This window comes from Bidens hawaiensis, unplaced genomic scaffold, assembly GCF_021521415.1.
Source record: "Bidens hawaiensis isolate Kalapana, Puna unplaced genomic scaffold, B.hawaiensis_p1.1 tig00009480_1, whole genome shotgun sequence".
In the NCBI taxonomy this organism is placed as follows: domain Eukaryota; kingdom Viridiplantae; phylum Streptophyta; class Magnoliopsida; order Asterales; family Asteraceae; genus Bidens; species Bidens hawaiensis.
This window is the reverse complement of record NW_027491705.1, coordinates 139,021-151,155: the sequence shown is the minus strand read 5'-3', so window position 1 is coordinate 151,155 and position 12,135 is coordinate 139,021.

Sequence of the window (12,135 nt, the reverse complement as noted above, 5' to 3'; positions counted from 1 at the left end):
CATTGGTTCGACATTCACCAACATGATGATAACCACATTTTCCACATCTAGGCAAAAGCCCGTTATACTTATCTTGTTTCACATCGGAACTGACCATAGCGTAATTTTGTATTGCAAGGCGCGCACATTTATTCCATTGTCTTTTTTGTATTCCCGCTCCATAATTGGTTCGTTTTGTACCAGATGATTCCCCGGGCATTCTTAATGAACCACTTCTAATCAAATCAGAAGTTACAATGCCTGCTTGTAACACAGCATTTTCGAAAGTTACAGGGCCAGTTGAATTAACCAAACTCCTGACTTCGGGGGCTAAACCCCAAATGTAGCGTTCAGTACGTTTAGATTCTGGAGTAACTAACCATGGGACTAGACGAGCCAGTTCGTTAAAGCGATGGGTATACTCCAAGTGATCTGCACCATTCATTTCTAGATTCCAAAGTTCTTGCTCTAATTTCTGAATTTCGTTTATCGGACAAAAGTGTTTTATCATAAGATTTTTAAGTTCTGTCCAAGACATACGATTGGTTGCCTCTTGTCCTTGGATTTGCACAACAGTATTCCACCACATCAGCGCGTGGTCTACAAATGTAGAAGTAGCAAATTTGACAATACAATCTGGTGGACAGTTAGTGATATTAATGATGGATTCAGTCTTTTCGATCCACTTTACCAGTCCATTTGGTCCTTCAGTACCGTTAAATTCCATAGGTTTACATAGCATGAAGTTCTTAAGTTGATATCCGTGTTGCGGGGGATTTTGATTGTTACAACTATTGTTCAAGTTCGGTGCATTATTTAAAGTAATATTGGTATTCAACGGGGGAGTATTAGTTGTGATAGTATCAGTATTTATCGGTGGAGCATTTGTGGTTGTATTAGTATTTGTCAAGGGATTAGTATTTACAACCGCGTTAGCGTTCGGCACTTGATTTGTATTCATAGTTGTATGGATATCAGCAGCGAATTGTGCTGCTATTGTCGGAAGTACTGTTTGTAGTTGTCGAGCGATCATTTTGGCTATATCTGCCTCAGACAACATGTTTACTTTCTTCGGGGCCATTCGATAACAATAACCAGTTATCCAACAATTAACAAAATTAACATACACTAATGATCACAAAAGGAATTATAATAACAAGTAATCAGGTATTTCAATTAACACGTATATATCACACGGGTTTGTTCTTGAGTTTGAATACTAAGGATAATATGTAAAGTTAGCCTAACAAAGGCCAATGTTTATATATATATATATATATATATATATATATATATCAAAAGTTGTCACCTAGCGACAAGTAATTGTAATCCAGTAAGGGTAAGTGTTTGAAATGAAATATCCAATGTGTCACCCATATCAACATAACATCCTACCAGATGCTTGCATGGGGTATTGAAGGCTATATACAACAATATCGTACTACCCTTATCTATCTAAGTACACATTATACAATTATATACGGTTTACAACTTACCCGAAAATTATTCCGGTACGATCCCATCATCAGGCAATTGTTTTTCTTTAGCCTTTTCCATAAGTAGACAATTGCTCGTTATGAGTTTAGTTAGTATATTTATCAAATGAATGCACTCATATATTCAACTAGACCCTTAGAGGTTGTTAGATATAACTATAGAATATATTCCTTCGCCAGGTCATTCGGTGCACGCAAATATGTTGGGCCTACTAAAAGTGGTAGTTTACTGGTTGGGTTAAGTATGTTCCGTTCCAGTCAGCATGTCATCAATTCGTGAGCATGAGGTTTCTCTCCTACAGTAACCAATTGGAATAGGAAAAATATAGGAGAGGTTGGATGTTCTTGTTCATAGATGGTTCGAAGAGTTTGCTAGTTAAGGAGGTTCATCAGAATTAGTTGTACTGGTAATATGTAAAAGAAATTATTATTATTAATATTTCTTTTTGAAATATAATCAATACATTATATGTATTGGTAGTCACGGTCTACTTATAGATTTAGGGATTCAATAAAGTAGTTTTTATATTTATAATTCAATAAGTTGGATTCATCACTAAGTATTTCCCCCATGGATGGTGTTTGTTTTTCAACCAACAGAAATCGAATGATGACCAGAAAATAGTTTAGTTTAGTGTCAAAGAAACGAGTACATAAAATAAAGATTAGACCCATGCTGAGAGGTATTATATGTATATATATATCTATATATATATATATGTATATTCTTGAAATCATTGTCTCTAGGACACGCCTCCCATGGTTCTTTCCCGGGCCTTGCATATTAAGCCCCTTTGTGGTGCTGTCACATCACCAGACTTAGTTAAACTTGTTGAAGCATTCTCATATTCTCACTCACAGGAAACACCGGTTCTTTATCTGTCGTAAAGCTACCCAATCTCGACATCTTTCAGTGCAATCGTTAATCAGAAGAAAACGTTTTTCGGTAGCTTAAATCATCGTAAAGGATATTATTAATTAATACCGAAATTGAATATTTTATTTGTTACAATAAGATTCATTATCATCGGTAGTACCGTACGTACACATATCCCTATACCTCATCTCAGATAAGCACGTATGTACACTTCATATATACTTCACATCACCTTTATGCACGTATGTTGCCATTTTTACCTTTCAATATGTTCCGCGACTTCACCCCGAATTCCCTCGTACAAGCAAGTCTGTTATTACGTTCCGGACCATAATAACTCACTTGCCCTACGAGTTCATCCCGGTATCCATCACTATCTATCGTTACTCATTAATAAGTTCCCCAGTAATAATCGAGCCTACGGTTATATTATAGGTATCCTAAGGGATAACCTAATCCTTTATAACCAATGGCTCTGATACCAACTTCTGTCACACCCCGTTAAGCGAATTGCGGAAGCGTAAAACGGAAATGCAACAGATACAACTGGTATTAAATACATTGTTCATAAAGTAACATTACTAACTAGTTTACAATATATTATATCGTTCTAACATCTTTTACAAACTAGGTGATACAATCAAACCGGTTCTTCAATTACTTTACTTCTAACTCAAATGCCCATGACATCATTCACCAATCAGACAGGTAACGCACAGGAAATTACTTCTCATATCTGATTACCTGAAAAGCATGTTAAAATAGGTCAACTACGAATAGTTGGTGAGTTTCATAAGTTTAACGAAATCAGTTCTGCGTACCACACAGTCATAGTTTGTATGTACGCGCGTAAGTAAAAATATGTGTTTACGTTTGTATAAATATGTACAGCCATATCCTTGTGTGTGCATATGAACACATGTAAGTTTATAATATAAATTTGAAGTTTCAGTAAAATCGTGATTGTTTGTTCGTACTACCTGTTTCCAATTTCCGTGTTTAACCAACCACTATGGACCCCCTTCCTCCCACAACGGTTCCACATAAACTCAACCACTGTGGCCCCCCTTCCGCCCACAACGGTTCCGCGTTAACATCAATCACTGTGGTCCCCCTTCCACCGACAATGATTCCACGTAAACTCAAACATTATATAGTGTACATGCAAATAATTAGTATATTCTACATATAGTATTTCCTACGGCTAATCACATAGCATGTATATAGACACATATACACATATAGTATTTATCACGTATCACCAAACACTATGGCTCCCCATCCGCCAACAATACGCATAATCACATTATTTACTTAACATTCATGTCATAATCTAGTTAGTTCGTTTAATAAGTTGCAGCAGAACTTGGCTCATAGGCCATACTCAACTTTAGTTTATAAGTTGCAGCAGAACTTGGCTCATAGGCCATACTCAACTTTAGTTTATAAGTTGCAGCAGAACTTGGCTCATAGGCCATATTCAACTTTAGTTTAGTAAGTTGCAGCAGAACTTGGCTCATAGGCCATACTCAACTTTAGTTTAGTACTATTGTGGCCCCCCTTCCGCCAACAATAGCACCATAACCATCACAGACCACGTTATCCCCATGGCCATTACAGACCACGTTGTCCCCCAAATTAGTTATGTTTAACATTACATAACGTGTTTGTATAAACATGCTATCACGTGTAATTTCATTATGTTTTGCAATTCGTATTATCTCCACTCAATATATCAGTCAACGATAATAATCATCTTTCATCAGCACGTAGTCAATCATTATGTTTGTAGGGACTTTTCATATATAAATGTTCAGATATTTTATATCCTGAATCGTTTTCAGATAGATAACGTGTGTAAGCATGCTTTCCACCCCAAAAGTTCGTAAAACAGTTTAGAAAGTGGGGTCATGAAACTCACCTTATCGTAGTTCGCACAGAAATTACGTATCAGTAAGTCAGATGCCTCGTTTATAGCCTGATTCCTATAAACGGTATCGTATCGTTAATACTAGTACAGTGTTCAAGCTAAGTCGGGCTGTATAGATAATCTGGGTATAGCTGTTAGGCCCAGAACATGACCATAGTCTTAGATTGTGACGTTGTATACTATGAAATGTTTAAAACTGGATTTGGCTCAGTTTCACCGTTTCCTGAGCCTAGCTCAGTTGATCGTTTATACGTTTCGGGATTAGGTAAGATCACATAAAACTTAAGTAAATATATTGATTGATAAAATAATTTGATTTATGAAAGAATTTTAAGGTTTCGGTGTCTGGTTTGATCGCAAGGTTTGTTTCCGTTTTCATACGGGTTTGATTATACAAAACGCGCATAATTCACCCGAATTTTCTGGAATTCTCGTAAAAAGTTCGTTTTTATCAATATCATTCAAAAACATGATATTTGACCACTTTTGACATTTTGACATACCAGTCAGTCCGTTAAACACAAAACTGCCGGTTTCGTTAAAACAATTATAATTTAAATCTTTGATTAATCATAACTAAATATGTACTTATATATAAATTATGTAAATTTTTGTAAAAATACATTAAGACATGGAGAATTTTATAAAAATATTTTCAGAAACTTTATGATTATTTATTTATTTATAAAAATTCATTTAATAGGTTATAATCGTGTAATAAATGGCCCGTTTATATCAAACGACCTCCGAAAAATCCGATAATTTTTACAAATGGCCTCAATGTTATTACATAGCCCCTGCAAAATTTCCAGAACCTAACTCTTTTGATAAAATGCCTTTTTGTGCGTTTTTCGGCTGTTAAAATTCGGTTAAGCCATGATTGCACAAACCATACTTAGTCATTTCCAATGATTCCCAAACTTTACCAGTGATCTTACCATCACATATTAAACTCCAAAACCAAGTTTCATAATTTTTCAATATGTTTAGCTATTTTTCCCAAATAAACGCTCATAAACGGAAATAAATTCACCAAATATTCTCCGTTTATCAAAAAATTACCAAATTTGAACAGGGACTCATTTATATGATCCCTAATGTCCCTGCAAGTTTTCACAATCTAACAACAAGCACGTCACAACCTAATACTAAACAGCCCCTAAACGAGTGTTACGGGTTTACCTTGTCGGTTTTCGATGAATTTTGCTAGCTTAAACGACTTTCCGGGTCTCGGGTTGCCAACTCAGTATATCTTAGGGTTTTGAAGGGGAGTTGATAGAGCAGAAGGTGGAGCTGCTTTGGACTTCAAATGTTTGAGAGTTAAATTGAATAACAAAGTCTTAAGGTGTAAGTTATAAAAAAAAAACAAATGTGTGGTATTGGGTGGGCTGTCCGATCGGAATACTTGGAAGGCCCTTAATGGGCTGTTTTGGCCCATTACTCTAATTATACAAGCCCAAACATGAAAAGCCCACTTCAAATTTAGTTCGGGTTCGGTTTTTCGCAAGAAAATTAATTCGGGTGTGAGAAATAGCGCAAAAACGAGTGTTTTTCAGCTTATTTTTGTAAAATAAGAAAAACGTACTGACTCGTTGTAAAATTCCAAAATATTTTCACGGATTGCTTGGAACATGTCATATAAGTGTTTTATAAGTCTTTTTCGGCTTAACGGATACTACAATGCTTGTTTTGATATTAACGATTGCGTTTAAGCTTATAGCGTATCGATAAACGAAACCTTTTTCGTTTAAAGAGTTTTAAACGTACTGGGGCCTAAATATCAATATGTTAGCCTCTATAACATATATATAACTCGTATATGGCCCCTCAGTATGTATACGGGTCATAATTAGTATCGGTCGGTTACTCGTTTAAGCACTACGAATTAACCGATTTATCGTTTACTTGTTACGTAATGAATATAGTGTACCTCGTTTTGTTTGCTATCGAACTAAGGCCATATTACTAATATTTTAGCTTGCATAAATCATATATCACTTATAGATGGCACCCTGGGATATCCGGACCATAACCAGACCCGTTTGGTTATTTGTTTGTTCGTTACGCAATAAGCGGTTAAACACTTATTCGAGTTTGTAAGTACTAAGGTGTACTCGGGTTTGCCACGGATGTCACATCTTCGCTGCTCTGAAACATGACAGTACATAAGTCTAAGATCAAGTATAGTATAAGGTGATTGTGAGAGACGTATGTAGTCAAGAGGGGATTTGTCCCTCTTATTCGTTGAGAGCGAAATGTCTAAGGCCTACTAAGTTAAATCAATAGAGAATGATCACTCTGTGTCCCTGGATTTGACATGACATCTGTGGCAAAAGGATAAATGATAGATGTACCTAAATCATTTCATGTAAGGGACTTTAAGGTTATGATGTTATTGAATGGCACTTCGCCATGCGTATTAGGGGTAGTAAACCGTAGTTAGGCGGTATTTGCTACTTGCATCAATCTTCTATGTATCTTGTGCAAGTGGGAGATTGTTGGACTCGGTATGCCCAAGACACATATTATTATTGATGTGGCTAGTACGTCATGATCCATGTCAGGTCATACCCAATAACAAGCTAGACAAACACCAATTATATTTGTTTATATATGATATGATCATAAGTAAATAAATATTGACACTTATATTATTTGCAAAGGGTTTCTAAATACAAAGTACTTGTGTAATAAATAAATCATATGGATGATTTATATTTTATGAGAGAACATTACATAATGTTATTTAAGTTAGTTAAACAACAATATGTAAACATAATTAACTTTGCATGTCTCTTAAGTTGGGTAACTTTTAATTATAAAGGTTAACATAACATTTTATAACAAGTTTTATGTTATAAAAATAAATTTTGAATTTGGGCAAGGTAGAGAGAGGGTGCCCCCCCCCCCTTCTCTTTCTCCTTTCTATTATTTTATTATTACTTATAACTTAGTGGAGACATGCAATTAAATTGATTGGTTTCATGGGAGGTGCCAATTTTGAAAGACTCCTTTTGTTTCTTTCTTTAATTTTTTCTCTCATAACACAACACAAGATGATGTGTTTAAAACACACGTATTTTCCGCACCTTTTATCTACGTATTATATTATATTTTTTGTATTTTTACTTGTTTTGTATAGGTTTTATATAGTTTTAATAATCTTGTATGTTTTGGGTGAAAGAAAGAAAGAAACCGGACTTTTTGAGCAGTTTACGAGCTTTTTACGCATACGATTTCAAGACCAATCTCAAAGCCCGGTCCATATGCATCATGGAGGCCCAAGTCTTACATTATATTATATTATAAAAAAAATAAAAAAGAACCCTAACTAGCTGGTCTGATCGGAACAGTGGGCAGGAAGGAACAAAGGAAAAAAGTTTTGTGGCGGCTAGGGTTGGTGTCTTGGCGGCTAGTGAAGGAAGAAGTAGGAAAGGACAAGTCTCGGGATCATTCACCATCGATTTTTACAGCAAGGAGCATCCCGGAATACTTTATATCCTTATTTTCTTGTTCATCAAACTTTATTTTCTTGTTCAACTGATACATAGTTTTGCAATTATGTTAGAGATTGACTTGTTTATGATTTCTATTGATTGTTGGATGATTGTTAAGATGTTTGAGATGAGTTTAATGATGATTTTATTAAGTGTTCATGGCTGTCCAAAAAGTATGTTAGGCTAATCTTGTCGGTTCTACCTAGGAATGATGATAATTGTTAATGTTTGATGAGGTTGTTGGATTGTTTGATTGATAGACGTATATTGTTATTGTAAAGTTTGATTTAGACATGAAATAGGTTGTGTTTAAGGGCTGGAAATTTTGGTAATTCACTGCATAAACCTCTTATGTCGGTTGATTAGTTTTGTATTGATTGATCAGTGCATTGTTAAATTATAGACTTTGTGTTTAGGCACCTTCTTTGAGACGGAGACGTGATAAGAAGTTAGGGTTGTCTCATTGCCTTTGCATGCTAGAATAAGGATTGCGCGAGAGCGAGTTCGTTTCTTGTCAGGTTTAGGTGTTTTGAGCGACTAGTGGATCTATTTTGGTTTAAGTTGAATTGTTCCTCTATCCTTGGTTGTGTAGTATTCATTGCCATTAGGGTCAAGTGTTGGTGAGACCAAGAGGTGAGTCAACATTAGAACACGTTAGCAATTGTCTCCCGGTTTGGTCGTTTTAGCCGATTTTGAGTAGTTTAGGTTTATTGAGTGAGACCGAGAGGTGATCCTGTGAGCCCGAGCGATCCTTAGTCGTGTCATCTTTAGGAACCGGTGTCTAGATATCATTCAATCCATTAGCTTGTTAGCCCTACAATTTGATTCAGACCTAGGTAGACGTTTTTCTCCATCCGAAGTTAACACAGTTAGTTTGTCGTTAAGTTTTCTATTTTAGGTAAATTTTGTCAGTCAGTTAGGTTAGTTCAGTTAAGTAATTAAAAATCAAAAATCAATTAAATATTATTCTTAGGTAGGTTTTGTCTAGGGTTTGTGATCGTTAGCGTCTTACGTGTCAACGTGTCCGATACTCGGACTTCCTAGGTCTATACTACTTGCGATCGGTACACTTGCCGGTTGTGTGTGGTTTTAGGATTTTCGTTTTATATTTAAAGCTTAGTTGTGAGGGTCATTGTTATTGGGTTATCCGACGCACATCATGTTTTTGGCGCCGTTGCTAGAGACACGGTTTTAGGCGTTTTGAGAGCGACTCGAGTTAGGACTTACCTTGTGTGCTACTTGTAATTATTTTTGTTTTACTTTTCTTATTTGTTAGAATAGTTTAGCTACTTTTATTGATAATTATAGTTTTATGCGACAGATTCGATCTCAAGGACCGCCCGACACGGAAGCATTTCCCGAGCCAGAGAGAGAGTTTCGTGAGAGACGTCGCGCTGTTTCACCATCTTCCACTTCTTCATCCGTTGACTCCGACGATAGGGATAGGATCATGGGCGACAATCCGCACCACCGAGGAGGACAGTTGCAGACCGGGCCCGATCGACCAATGCTGGCGCAAGATCCAGCATCACACCACCCGTCAATGGAGTTAACGCGAACTGGTAGATTCCTTCGAATATTCTGAACACCACTTCTCATTCAGCTCAGTTCCACGGGTTACATCACGAAAACCCGTATCATCATCTCACTCGCATCGCTCGTATCTGCGACACTTTCCATCTTGCAAGCGTATCCGAAGACGCTGCGAAACTCTGCATTTTTCTGTTCTCGCTCATCGATAAAGCGAGTCTGTGGCTCGAGTCCCTCTCACAGTGATCCATAGCTACTTGGGCTGCCATGCATACCCTATTTCATGAGAAATACGATCCTCCGGCTAAGGCCGCTCGTTTGCGTAACCAGATTCATTCTTTTCAGATGGAGGATACCGAGAGTTTCTACGAGGCATAGGAGCGTTTCAAAAATATTTTATCGTTGTGCCCGAACCACAGCTTGCAAAATTGGGCGGTTGTCGAGAAGTTCTACAATGGAGTGACGTACGTGACGCAGAACATGCTCGACACAGCTGCGGGACGAAATCTGCTGACGACGAAGGACCCGGATGAGTGCATTGCTTTGTTTAACGGGTTACCTATGAGTGGATACCAGAGACCGCCCGTCAGAGGAGGCAAGACCGTTGATTCTATTTCAAGCGGCATGCATTCGGTGGACACGACCACCGCACTCACGGCACAGGTAGAGGCGTTAGCGCAGAGACGAAGAGCAAGCTGTGCGAGATATGCAGATGAGGGCATGATACCGTTCAGTGCCCATTCATTTCACAGGAGGAGGCAGTAGACTTTATAGGAAATCCAAACCGAAATCCTAATTCTTTCAATTCTTATAATTCGGGATGGAGAGGCAACCAGAATTCCATCTGTAGGGGCGGTAATCAGTCCGGTTTTCAGCAGCGTCAGAGTTTATTCTAGGACGCCGGTGAGGGAGCGAGCAGTGGGGAGAAGAAGCCCACTTTGGAGGAGATGATGGCACAGCAGACGCAGATGTTGTCACAACTTATGACACGAGAGGATTCCCGACATAAGGAGACTCGGGAGAAGTTTCGGGAGCACGAGCAGTTCATGAGGAATCAGGGAGCGTCGATTCAGAATCTCGAGCGGCAGATTGGAGAGATAGCCAGCCGATTGAACGAGAGGCTGCAGGGTACGCTACCGAGCAGAACCCGAGAGGATTCGTGAAGGTTGTGACGACAAGGAGCGGTGCAGGGGCACGAGATGAGCCCGTGATTCAGGAGACGTCTAGAGGGAGAGTCGTCGAGGAGCCTGCAGTAGTTGTAGAGGAGCAGGTGGATGAGGAGATTCAGTTGGAGTCTCCGCTGGCCCAGGTGCATTAGAGGAGCAGCCCAGGGAGTTCAGCACAGGCCGAGAGACAGCAGTTACCGAGTGAGCCACCGAGAGTCTACAAACCTAGATTGCCATACCCCGGGAGACTCCAGAACTCCAAATTCCTTGATCTTTTGAAGCAGCTTTACCTTAATATTCCATTCCTTGAGGTACTGAATCAAATGCCTAAACATGTGAAGTTCCTTAAGGATATTCTCTCGAATAAGGAGAAGTTAGCTGAGGTTGCTTCCATCCCTTTGAGTGCTAGTTTTTCTGCTGTCTTAGAGAGGAAGTTACCAGAAAAGATGGTCGATCCAGGGAGTTTCACAATTCCCTGCATCTTGAGTGATGATACGGTGATTCATGCGCTGGCCGACCTTGGGCCAGTATTAATCTTATGTCGTATTCCGTGTACAACAAGCTGGGCTTAGGCGAACCAAGGCCTACCAGGATGAGTATCCAGCTTGCTGATCGTCCTGTGAAGTATCCGCGTGGGATTGTTGAGAACATGCTCGTTCGCATTGGTAAGTTCATCTTCCCGGTGGACTTTGTTATTCTTGATATGAACGAGGATGATAATGTTCCACTCATTATCGGCAAACCTTTTCTAGCCACCGCGCATGCGTTGATCGACGTTCGCGATGGCAAACTGATTCTTTGAGTCGGGGATGAGAACGTCACTTTTGACGTTCGACAGTCACCTAAGCATCCCAAATCGAATAATGACTCCCTATACTACATTGATACGATCATGACTCATGTGGGGGAGTTTTCCAGTGACCTCTGTGGAGCTTCCGCCTCAGACACACAGATTTTAGATCGGGAGACTCTAGAGGTTGAGATGGTCGCCTTGACTGAACACCCCCTGATGCTGACACTGAGTTGTCTTCCTTGATTCTGAGTTATCTATCGGAGATCATCGTTTTCATCAGTTGTATGAGACGGAGGAGTTACGGGACTATACTTACGCGCATTCATATCGTTGTAAGCAGCAGGCGAAGGAACTGCAGGATCGTAAGTTGAAGGGTAATAAGCAGTTTTAGTATTGGGATTTGGTCTTATTGTATAATTTCCGGTTGAGGTTAATCCTGGGAAAGTTGAGATCCCGTTGGTCAGGTCCGTTTACGATTACTGATGTTTTCCCGGATGGCACTGTCGAGATAAAGGATAAAGGCGGGACGTTTAAGGTGAACGGTTATAGACCGATGCACTACGTTGGCGAGCCGATGACTGATCAGACGGTCGAGGTATTCTACCTTGACTCACTCTCCGAGACGTAGACGTGTGGATGCATCACTCGGGAGACTGCCCGAGTTGTAGAGTTTGTATTTCTGTTATTTGTGTGTGCTATCTGTTTTATTTGTTTTTGTCTATTTCAGGATATTCCAAGATGAAACCGCTCGTACTCAATCTCCATTCGAGTCGGTCGATTTAAGGGGTGTTCTTTTATCGAAAAAAAAATAAATAAATAAAAATAAAAAAATAAAATAAAAATTATAAAAACCAAAAACACAAAAAT